Here is a 12,499-nt window from a genome sequence, read left to right on the forward strand (position 1 = left end):
AACATATTTGCAAATAAGTTCGAAAGTGCTTGTAAGCTAAATGCGACAAAAGTAGCATTTTTTTCCCATAATGGCGAGGGGTATCAGCTTATGCCTGCACGAAGAAGAAAAAATTATATATTTTTTTTAACAAAATATGTACAACACTAACAAACTGCAATTTTTATCCAAGCAGAATTCAGATAGCTTGTGTTGCATCTCATAAGAGGGCACGCTAAAAGCCATAGTCGGACTGACAATTATCTTGTTGGATTTGCATATTTTACATTTGCACTCATTTATTCCTCCTCCATCATGCAGCAAAATAAAGGATGAATAATGGACTTTCCATTTCCTCTCTCTGATGTCCTCTGCATGACAATAACAAGTACAAAGGCAGACCTCTGCGAAGGCTGAGTAATCTCAAACCTGTCTGACTTGTTTATTTGCAAACGAACACAATCGTGTCACGCCAGGCAACACTTTTTCACTCCACATCAGAACGCTCATGACTCTTTTGCCTCGTGTGATTTGTGCTTGGTGGAGGTAACAAGCAAACGGATGTGTGGAATTTAGCAGTGCAAGATGTTCCGTTTGGGCAGTGCTTCTCAAATAGTGGGGGCGGGCCCTCGTGGGGGCGGGGGGTGCGATGTTGAGGGGGGGGCGTGTGTGAATCCTCGGGAACATGCTTTTGTTCCGCGGTACTACAATCAAGTGTAGTGTAATTGCACCTCCACTCCAGTAGTTGGCAGTGGCGCTCTCCTTACCCGTTGTGCGCAGTGAGTATTAACTCGATGGTGTAGGTTTGTTTGCAAATTGTTTTCTTCTCGCTAAGGGGGGCATAACAGAAAATAATAAGCACTGCTTTTGGGGAAGATGTGGAAGCAAGGCGTTGCAGAAAATCCCAACACGACAAACGTTGAGCAGACAAGCCCCTTTAAAAAGCGTCTCTAACTAAATATTTGGCCAGTTGGACGGCTATCTGAATATGGACGCCGTGCTTCGCATTCGTTTTCTCTTGCTTTGTCTGGGATTGCTAGACATAGATGCCTACAGGAACGCGGGTCGTTCGATGGCGTCGTTCTGATTCAGTAAAAGCCACTGTAGAGTGCGAGAAACACACCCACACACACACACACACACACACAACTCAATGTAACGGGCAGCGGGACGATCATAAAGCCAGATGTGAAAGCTCATTTACAGCCAAGGTTTATGTATGCACTTTCCATAGTCAAATGTGCCTCATTTCCAAAACGAGGCAAACAACCTTGAGGTGGTTTTGCGTCGTGTAATTAATTACGATGTTGAGCATTCTCACACCACAATGTGTAATGACCGTGTACAATGTGATAATGTTCCAGTATATGTTCACCGGATTTCAACGCAAACTTATCTTCCCAGTTTGCAGAGACGCCATGAGCCATGAAATGTGAATTCGCCACGAGAACACCGCTCTCAATAGTACACGAACAACAATGCTTTTTTTTTTTTTTTCCTCACAAGAACCGACGACAGTTTGTTTGGAAGAGCAAGAGGGAGTTAGTAAATTTGTGACCACCAAAAATCTGGTGATGGCTAACACGTATGGTGAGTTGGATATCCTGTGTGGAAGGCGTGCCCACAACAATGCAGAGCGAGCTTCTTTACTGCCTTGTTCTGCAGTGGCTGATTTTTTATTTTTTTTTTTGCAATTGGATGGCGACCAGTCCAGAGTGTATCTTTCTTCAGTTTGTGAGGCATAAAATTAGAGTCAGGTTTGCAAATATAAGTGCTAAAAAAAGTCAGGGATTTGCTATTAAATTAGCAGTGTGAAAAAAAATCATTTAAAATTGTATTCTACTGCGTTTGCCACTTTTTCACAATGTTTTCAAATGTAAATGGAAAATTGTACACTTTCAGCTCAGTGACTGTGATATTGATATTTTTTCCATTTTCTACTGTTCAGGGCCATTTGTGTGCGGTGTGTTACATCTTGTGACATTCTTCCAGAGATGTACCAATAGTAGGAATGCTGCTTCACTCTTCAAAAATGACAATTTCTAACTAGCATTCTTGGTCTGTCTGTTGTTATTGATTTTTTATTTATTTAAGCAAACATACAAAACCAGCACAGCTAAAAAAAATGTGGACAAATGAATGGTACTACGGGGAGAAAAGAGTCATTTGCTCCATCTGTCAGCCTAAGTGTCTCTCAATGTAATTTTTTGCCATAGCAACCATAATTGCACGCTCATTTAACCCTAACTGCTAAAATGCCCCCCCCCCCCTCCCGGACCCACACAAGGGGGACCAACCGCCACCTTCATGCATCAATTTGCAAGCACATTTTGCCATTCTCGTGGCTGGATCATGAGGGAAATGACATGGAAAGTTTGTCATGATGACGGAAATATCCTTCACAAACACACGCACACACACACACGCACACACAGGTGTGCGTTTACAAGCTGAAAAAAAAAGACTATTCATCATCACCGTCTTTTGTCTGCGTGTGCTTTGTTGTTTTGACAAAGACAGTAGAACTATTCATCATGCTAAATGGAGGGAGACGCTGTGTATTTTCAATGTACAGGTCTTTCCAAAAGCGCTCCCAGCCAAAGTCGACGCTGGCGGATTCATTGGCTTGGAGACAGCAATGATTTATGGAACGTGATTTATGATGAGATTCCTTAAGTTGGGAAAACGATCTGGTTGTGCATGGATGAACTTATTTGAAAGTCCGTTGAGTAAACTTTGTTGTGACAATATTTGAATGCCAGATGACCAGCACCTATTTTTAGATTTTTTTTTTGGACAAAGGCTTGTGATTAACCTGCCCGGCATTGAGAGGATTTATAATTATAAAATTATAGCGAAACAAGCAGGACTGATGAGCTAATCTGGTCCAGGGCAGGACAATGTTGAACATCCTCAAGAGCATTTGGTGCACACGTAAATCCATTTTCTATGCCGCTTATCGCCGTTCGGGGTCATGTGGTGCTGGAGTCTAGCCAAGGTGACATCGAGCAAAACGCACCCTGGATTGGTCACCAGTCAATCACCGAGCACATAGATAGACATCCACAACTTCACTGGAAGGAAACTGAACCCGCGCTGACTGCACAGAAGTCAGGCAATTGTACGACTGCACTATCAGAGGCTTTCCACGCACAAATTTCGGATTAAAATAATATTTAGAAGGACCAAAGTTGCTTCGTCGTTAGCTGAGCATTTATGGGACGGGCTCACTTGCATGAGCCCAGGGTCTGCCACTAAAAGCTGATTTCAGCAAGACATGAAAATTGGTTGGTGCTATAATATACATATTTGTATATTTGTCCTTGGGGTATTTTGGCAAAAGTATGTCCATCCAAAAACCAGTGAGCTGTTTAAAATTGTGGGAAAATAGAATGAATTATTTCTCTTTAGAACTAAAAAAAAATCCATAGCCCAATTAAAAATGCACCTCAGTATCATGCAGTGCTGTTTTACACTGCACAGCACAACCAAAATGATAAAAATCAGGTCAATTCACGCCTTTTGGTGTCCAGTTAGTGTAGTACTAAAATACCAAACGACAGCTGGTTCAAGGGAGACATTTCCTTCAATTCCGTAGCCTGAGGTGTTGCAATTGCCTCCAGGTAAATGTTGTTTACTCTCGACACACTCCTTGCACAATTTGTAGCTTAATAGCCTTACTGCTGAAGATTAGAGGAGGTGTTCCATCTGAAAATGTTGCTTACATTTTAAGGTGTGCATAACGTGCTTTTATGCATAACTTTAACAGTGGGAATTTCCACAATGATGATTTTTGCACATTTTTACATTCCGGAATACCTTGTGGGGAATTTTAACCTTTGTCGACCTCATCAAACTTTGAGGCAATCCCTTGAGCAGTCCGGAGGATTCTGGAACCTCTCTAATGGACCCGGACCATATGACTTATTTAGGAATCAGAACGTCTAGGTCAGCACCTTTACTTGGGACAGTTTTCATCCTTTTGGCCCTCTAGATTCATCTCTGGACTACTTAAACCCTCCATAGGTCATTGGAAAATACATTTTTAACAACTGACAACAATGCTAATAAAAAAATGCATTGTGTGTTTTGTAACTAATGGGCACAATAATATGAGAACATGATTGGTGTTCTTGCAAACAACATGAGTCGCAATTTGTATCATTATTACTTTTATTTGCCCTCTGAGGGGTGCTATTTATTTAGGTGCAGGCAACCGACATTAATTGATGACTAAAGAGCAGAGGGTATAATTGGAGGAAATGAGCAAAATCTCACAAGGTGGAAAAAAAATCATTGAAAGATTATTGTTCAGTTTTCAGGTTTCAGACATCAACACAAATGAAACGGGTATTGAATAAATAATGTTTTGCGTCCTGGAAAAGTAGGAATGTTACCAAATAGTTGGCCCGGAAAGAGGTAAATTGTGTTTGTGCTTTATATGAATCAAAGAAAATGACACTTGTGAAGGTGCAACACCTGCAACACCGTTTTAAATGAGCACAAGCTTAATTATTGACAGATGCACTCCGCAATACCTTACCCATTGAGAGATGCACTTCAAGACAGCTGCGCCTCAGCTCAACAAAGTGGCCCATTTCAAAAGAAGGCTTGGTTACCTTTGGAGGTCATTCATGTGGAATGCCACATCTGACTGTAAGAAGAAGAAGAAGAGTGGAAACATTATCAAACACTGATAACCTAATAATTAGCTAATAAGTGTGCACTCTGTCTAAAAGGATCAAAACTGAGCCAGACAAAATATGTCACAAATAAGTGATCCCTCCCAATTTCTTTTTAAGTGAATGTAGAGATTTATTACTATATACCTTATATTATTATTATTATTATTATGAGAAGCAGATGTGTTTGAAAAAAAACGAGTACTGATTGTGAATCAGTGCAAAAAAAGATTCTCAGCAAGAACATGTTTATGCAGGCCCACTAGTTGAAACACGGCATTCTGATTAATATCGCGTTTGTGGAATAGGAGTTAAGCAATAAAATCTGCAGGTGTTTAGTCATGGCGGCCATTTTGTCACTTCATTGAAAATGGCTCAGGGCTCATAATAACCAGTTTTCTGAAGTTGAGCCATGATTGTTCATTATTTGAGCCCTGAGCAACTGTGACATCATTTTCAGTCAATGAAAGGGACAAAATGGCCGCCATGGCTAAAAACAGACAGATTTTGCTGCTTAAGTCATATTCAAGAAACGCAATATTAATCAGAATGCCGTGTTTAGACAATTGAAGGCACATAGAACATATTATTAAAAATAATATTTTAGACTTGACTTCCCCTTTAAATGTTCAACATGTTCAGTATTTGCGATTGCAATGAGTGGTCAACACCAAGAACCGGTCACATGTCTCACAATTCATTCGTCACAATCGAATGACAAGAAGAACAGTTTGTCGTTAGTTGTTACCACATAAGATCACCAGATAGCTTTTCCAATTGCATGCCTCTCGCCCCTTCTTTGACTATTCCAGAAAACTGGATGCCTAGTGACACATTGCTGCCCCTCACAGGTCAGTCTTGGTACTACAAAAGACCTTTGTTTTGGTAATAATTGTGAGTGCAGGATATAACGCCATATGTGTTGTGCTGCGTTAGTTCCACCCCTGTAAGAGTTCAACATAGTTTTCTTCATTATGTATGGGGTGACTCACATGTTACAAAATGAGTGCAATAGAGCAAGAGAGAGAGTTGCACAAAAGGAGCCAAATTAGCAAGTCGCAGCGCTAAATAGTTACATTCAGCTCGATTAGGAAATGTAATATTATGGTGTCTACAATTTGCTTGAATTGGCTTCTTTTTTTTTTCTAACGGAATTAACATAATTCTTCCATTGCACAATGAAAACAAATGAGTATCATTTTTTTAAATGACGCCTACACGGGGCAATGAAACACCACGCGATACATCCTCGACAAAACTCAGATTAAAAACACATTTGGTGCTCCACAGGAATGCCCATTTTAATGTCAATTCAACAATATACTAGCACCAGAGGCGGGCCGTGCATTTCACACGTAGGCCTTCAGTGAAGTCCTACTTTGTCCGTCTTGAATAAATCCCTCTCATATTGCCATCATTTATGACACCACAGCTGGAGAAATAACAAACAGATAGACACTTAGTACTGAGTGAGTGTTGGACGACCTAGCTTCTCTTGAAAGGTCCGTCTTGCCAATGGCCTCGCAAGCGTATCAGCAATTAAATCCACACTTTTCCCTCCTTCGGCCGTTGTGGTTTAAAAAAGCAAGAATATATTTTAGATTTTCGAACGGTCGCCAGTTACAACTTCCGGGTGTGTTGAGTCTGCGTAGCGCTGCCCCCACAACGAGTGAGCATCCAATCACAAGACGCGTTCATCACCTTCTGCGTTAGGCCAGCGAGAAGGCTCACTGTAACCAACTCGTGATCTGATTGGCTATCGCAACTGTCTATCAACTCTAAGAGCCGATTGACTTTGACAGAACGGACGCCAGCACGATTATATCTGACGGCCTCGGATGCAAAGTGCGAGCTACTGGTATTATGAAATCTGCCCGGCAACATGAGCTAGCTGAATTCTGATTGGATAGAAACTCTAACCTACAAATTCAACACTAGGAGATAAAATGACATCAATGTGAAGAATATGACCATGATTTCTTCATTATGTTAGGCCGGCAGAGAAGGCCTTGATGGCCTTGACCGCCCACCACTGACTATCACCCTTTGAAAGCGAGCTCAGAGCTCTCATTTTAGTACACAGGCAAACTCCGAAATAAATGTTCCAATTCCTGAGACGTAAGCTTTACAGAAAACAGGCATTTGTCTCGCTGCAATATAGAAACGCTTGAAACGCTTGCATAGACGCTTAAACATGACTGAACGCCGTTCATATTTCCACAAAGCGGCGCTGGCCATTTACACGTAACAGACGAGGCCATACACTTACAGTAAGAGAAAAGAAACTGGCGTCATTGTTGATGGCACACGGTGCAACGTGTGCAAGGAATGTCAAGATGTGCTCTGTAAACAGATGATGGCTGACGACTGATATTGCTTCAAAAATATCCTGATGTGATATGATAAAAGTATGCTTCCAGATGATGAATTATGCATTGGGGCAACTTTTTTGAACCGTCCATTTTTGATCCCGGTGCCATTTGTCGATTTGTTCCGTATTTCTGAGGAAGAAGTAGAAGCAAAGCGAGAAGGCAAACATTTCCATATTTTCTCCGAACCACTTGTTGTCCAAACAAATGTGAAAACTTGACAAGATGAAGCGCAAGTGGCTCGTTTTCACTGTTTTGTATTCGCAAAACATCGTGGAGGCTGCGAGAGTGCAAGCGAAAACAAGACACAAAACATCACCCCAGGAAAGAGGTGCACTTGGAGAAAATACATCATTTTATTTGCCAACTGGAGTAGAGGATAAAAGAAAAATATCCTGTACACCGGTAGAATAATACGAACAGTGATGATCTTCAAAGATCAGTGCAATAACGGAGAAGTATTGCCCACGGCCATTTCTTGTATTTTCTGGATAAAAACATGAACGAAAACCACAATCTGGAAATGAAAAGGAAATTTAATTTGTCAAATCGCATTTAAGCCAAAATGTTCCGATGGATTTTCAGTCAACCGAGCATGCCGGACTACACTCTGAACTGGTCGCCAGCCAGTCGCAGGGCACACACCAACACCGTCGCCGAGTGGGAACCATTCCCATGCTGCCCGCACGCTATCAGTGACGTCCTAATAATCAATGAATCAATTATTCAGCATATTCCCGTTAAGAACTATCTGTACAGTGACACTTTCGTCCGTGTGAATTTTTGTGTCACATTTTATTTGCAGATATGGCTGGAGGACAGAGCATCTGTTCCGGTGTCTTACAGCCCACAACCCGTCCACACGAGTTTACGGGAGAAGGAAGTTGAGCCCCGTGAATTCATCTGCTCCACAGCTGCAGCGGGCTGGAGACATTCCATGTGGCGTTAAATGTACTCAGATGCAGAAAAGGACTGCTTTGTGGTGCCCTGAGATACAGGATTTAACACTCTTTTGCCCGCGTACCTCAAGAAAAAAAAACAGCTACTTGGTGAAAAATGCCTGACCTAAATAGAACCTGGTCGAGATGCTCTATTCTGTATTCCTCTCATGATTTCAGTGTGGAAAATGAGAAATATCTTTAATGCGCTTATTGTGAAACAGCCAGGACTGTTGTGCTAATCTGGTCCAGGGCAAGACTTCTTCAATCTTTAATATCCTCAAGGGCCAATTTGTTGCCAGCACAAATGTGTGATTTTAATATTATTCAGGAGGACAACAGCAGCAGGAACGTTTAAGGTCATAAATAGGATGATATTTTGCAGCATGACAAACAGGGACAATCCCATGGCAACACTTTAATTGATGGCCAGAAGTTAAAAAAAAAAAAAAAGAAAGACAGACATGAACTATCTTTTGTATTCTGTATTTTTAATACTTTAAAAGGAAGATAAATGTTTTTTTAGTTGAACACTTGGGCGTCATTAGGTTTTAATGTGCAAAAAGGTGATGAGCACAAAATTTCACAAAGACGGAGAAATTAATTTGGAATGTTTTGGGAAATATTTAAAGGGGAAGTGGAACCGAAAAAAAATCATAACAAAAATAAGTTCTATTCAGCCTGACATGTCGAAACACGGAATATGAGTTAAGCAGTAAAATCCGCCCATTTTTGTACAGGGGGCGGACATTTAGCCACTTGCTGTCGACTGAAAATGACATCACAGTTGCCGCTTAATTCGTAGACGAGTGGAGGCACATAGAAAATAGTACTGTAAACATTTTTGACTTGACGAAACCAAATATTGAAAAAGCTAGCTAAGATACATTTAAATGGCGCAAGTAGCAAAAGGGTAGACTTTGAATTAAAAATAAAACTCTAAAATCTCTGGAAAATCTCCACAACTACTGCCCTATGAAACGCTCGGACCAGAGCAGTGACAGAACTTAACACTGAACAAATGATGTAATACGGTTGCGGATGTAGTCAACCTTCTCCCCTGCTTATTTTATAAGCTATTAAAAAAATAATTATTGGACAAGACCATAAAAATATGGTTTAGTATTGAAAAATAACAATTTCATTAATTACGCACTCAGAGCGTTCCAAACACCAGAGACCTCACAGCTGGCACTGGCATCATCAACAAGCACATTAAAGCAACTTGTCCTTATCTTTGGGGTTGTTCGAAAACACACCCCAAACAAACGAATTAAAAGACAGCTTTGAAGAGACTCTGTAAAACCGCTACCAAAAGTACCAGTGTAAGTAAGAATGTCTCAATAGAGCTGAAAAACCCCAACAGGGAGGCACACAAGTCCAGCAGTCTCCATCTTGGCATCTCTGAGGAGCAGGAGGAAATCCAGGATATTCGAACCCAAGTGGATATTGTGTGATTTCGGCGAGTTTGATAAACTGTCATGAGAGTTCAGCCTGGTAGCCGCCTCTCAGTTTGCGATGCTTTTCGTAAAGAAAGATTGTCTATTCGCTGGCAAATGCAAATCGCTGAGACAGAAGAAGACGGAGATTTTACACTATCAGTCTAAAAAAAAAATGTCTGACGACAATTTAATGTTTTAATCCTACACAAGAACGGGAGACCACGTCGACTCCACATAGGAAGGCGAGAGCTAAAAATTCCAACGCAGAAGCTCAGACCTGTAAAGCCGGCATGCTAACCACTAAACCACATTGCTGCTTTGGTGAAATTATGATGAAATGAAAGACACTCAGGTGGCTTATGTTCTTGTTTCAAAATATCATGCCATAAACTACCATTTATTCTATTCCCTCAACTCTGAGGCATAATCCCATCTGTGGGGGTACTTTCAACTATCACAGCATGCAGACTGAATTTATTTATTTATTTATTTTTCACACCAGCACGCCGCTCCTCTATCCCCGTAGCTCTTTTTTTTGGATATCTTCCCTGATGAGTATAAATAGATTCTAATTAGCAGTTCCAGCCATGGACATTGGAAATGTTCATCAAGTTTGGAAGAACATTCAAGAAGCCTTTCTACAGGACATGAAAGCTTGCATGAGAGCATTGCAAGAACAGAAACGGCGACTCACCGAAGGGGACGCATGGCTATCAGTAGATAGTATGACCATATCGCAAGCTGACGATCACGATGACGTTCAATAGCATTTAAATCCACATTCATTTCAGAAAATGCATAAAAACAGTGACACAGTACAGTACATCCAAGTATGAAGTGCTGCCTCCACAAGTGAAAATATCTACATGGACACTTGCTTTTTTTTCCCTCACAGTCTGGCTCTGCTAGCCTTGTTATACCAGGGCTCTGCTCCTGGTCGTCATGGTAACAAAAGCCAGCCTCGCTATCGGCCCAACCGAATATAGGGTCCGTAATTGTGATCCTTTTCTTCTTAGAAACTGTACAACATTTGAAACTTTTTTTTGTGTTAGTTTTCTCTAACATCAACCTGCCAAAGGGACAACATATGCAAATTAGCCATTGGCTATAATCGGGCATATTTACGGGAAAGTGTTCAATTAAAATGCGGTGTCCCTTTACACATAAAAAAAAATAAAAAATACAAAGTCTAAAATGTGTTGAATTTCTTCAATTTTATTTCTTTAAGTGGCTGCACAAAAGAACATTATTTTTTATAAATATAGTCTACTTCACAAAAAATAAAAATAAAAATCTGAATCCAAATGATTCAGTTCATGCATCCACTTGATGAAATAAAATGGAGTAAATTCAACCAAAACTTTTTCAGCGCAGTAGTTGAATGAGGAGACTGTTAGAGAGTTTTCAAAAAGCCCAGTCACCATTTCACTCATTTTATCTAACTTTGAGTAATAATTATTAATTGATTATGGTATTAGTATAAATAAATAATCAGTATGTTTACTTCAAATTTAATGAGTTAATTTCGTTATGGGATGTAAAAACGGTGAGGCACACTTTCCTCAATTTCCATAAATATTTACCGTCATGGCTTTTGAATTGACTCAACGCTTCCAACTTGGTCGAAACACTTTGGTAAAAGGCACTTTTCACAATTCCAAATACTTATATCCGTATAGCGGAGAGGAGTGCAACAAACAAACGTCACTGTTCAGCCTACTTTCCCAAAAGCACATCTCGACCATGACGATGATGTTTTTCCCTGATTTCTGCCATTTTCAGCGTACAATAGAGAAGCGCGTTCTCATCCTTTTAGCACAATGGCAACATTTTCGAAGCCGACAAGGACCTTGCATCTTCTACCCTTCCCTTTATCCGCCGTGCTTCAAAGGTTGTCATGACCAACCTTGCCTGATATCAGATTAGCCCGTTCTTTCTCCCGTTCCCACACATCTCACACGTTTGAATCATTCCCCGATTTTTAGGACTAAGAGGTCAGTTCACCTTTTACTTATACCGTCAGCGTTTAAAAGGTAAGCCAAAGTTATTCCATATGGAGCGCAAAACCCTTCGCTGTCAGACGGGAATTTACATTGCAAATGTACCTGAAATATTGAAACATTTTATCTCTTTAAAATTAAAGATTAAGTGAGTGTCTCATATCCTGAAGGCTTTGGAGGTTTGTTGACTCTCTCTGGTTTTTAGTACTCACACAAAGCCGAATGTTTTATAGCGCATTGTAATGAAGTATGGGAAATAATTACCGGGTAGATTTAGTCCAGGGAATTATCATGCAGTGGATTCATGCGATGCTTATTGTCATGCAGACAAAGTGCCGCTGCCAGTGTCTGGTTTCATGTCTCAATAATGAATACGATCCATCTGATCACCTGGCATCTCTCTGTTATTTTCGAACAATCTGCACCGCTTTGCTTTGCTGCAGAAATGAAAGCCCAAATTGAGAGGTTTTTTTTTTCAGCCTAAAACTCATCTTACAGCGTAACATCCAAAGTCGAACTCCCCAAAACATTTCTAAAAAATATGCTTGACTCCAAAGTTGCACAAAAAACAAAACAAAATCATCCTACTTGTCGTCAAGCCAGATGCAAGGTTATAATAGTTTGGGATTTTTCATTACAGTTTTTATTTATTTATTTATTTATTAGTCTAGCTAGTTTTTCTAATTAGTTTTAAGAGCAGGTTTTGTTTTTAGCAGTTTATTTTCAAAATAAATGCTTTGTTCTATGTTTTTATTAGATTTAGTATTAGTTTTATAGGTTGTGTGAGTATATATATATATATATATATATATATATATATATATATATATATATATATATATATATGCAAAGATGAAAGCAAAGAATAGTTACACTAAAATTACGAGTGACTTTTTTGAACATAAGATGTAGTTTCCGTTATTTATTTTTCTAAAGTACTCACATTTTCATTTTATTTGGGTGATGAAAATGCTTTTCAATGTTAGTTTTTGTCAGTTTTTGTTAACGCTAATAACCTTGGCCAGACGTCAACAAATCTCGATACTCCAGCACATTAAGATTCCTCGTGTGTGTGTTTGGCTTTCCTGC

Source organism: Idiotropiscis lumnitzeri, chromosome 12 (assembly GCF_059441095.1).
Source record: "Idiotropiscis lumnitzeri isolate Australia: NSW breed Sydney's pygmy pipehorse chromosome 12, RoL_Ilum_1.0, whole genome shotgun sequence".
NCBI classification, from domain to species: Eukaryota; Metazoa; Chordata; class Actinopteri; order Syngnathiformes; family Syngnathidae; genus Idiotropiscis; species Idiotropiscis lumnitzeri.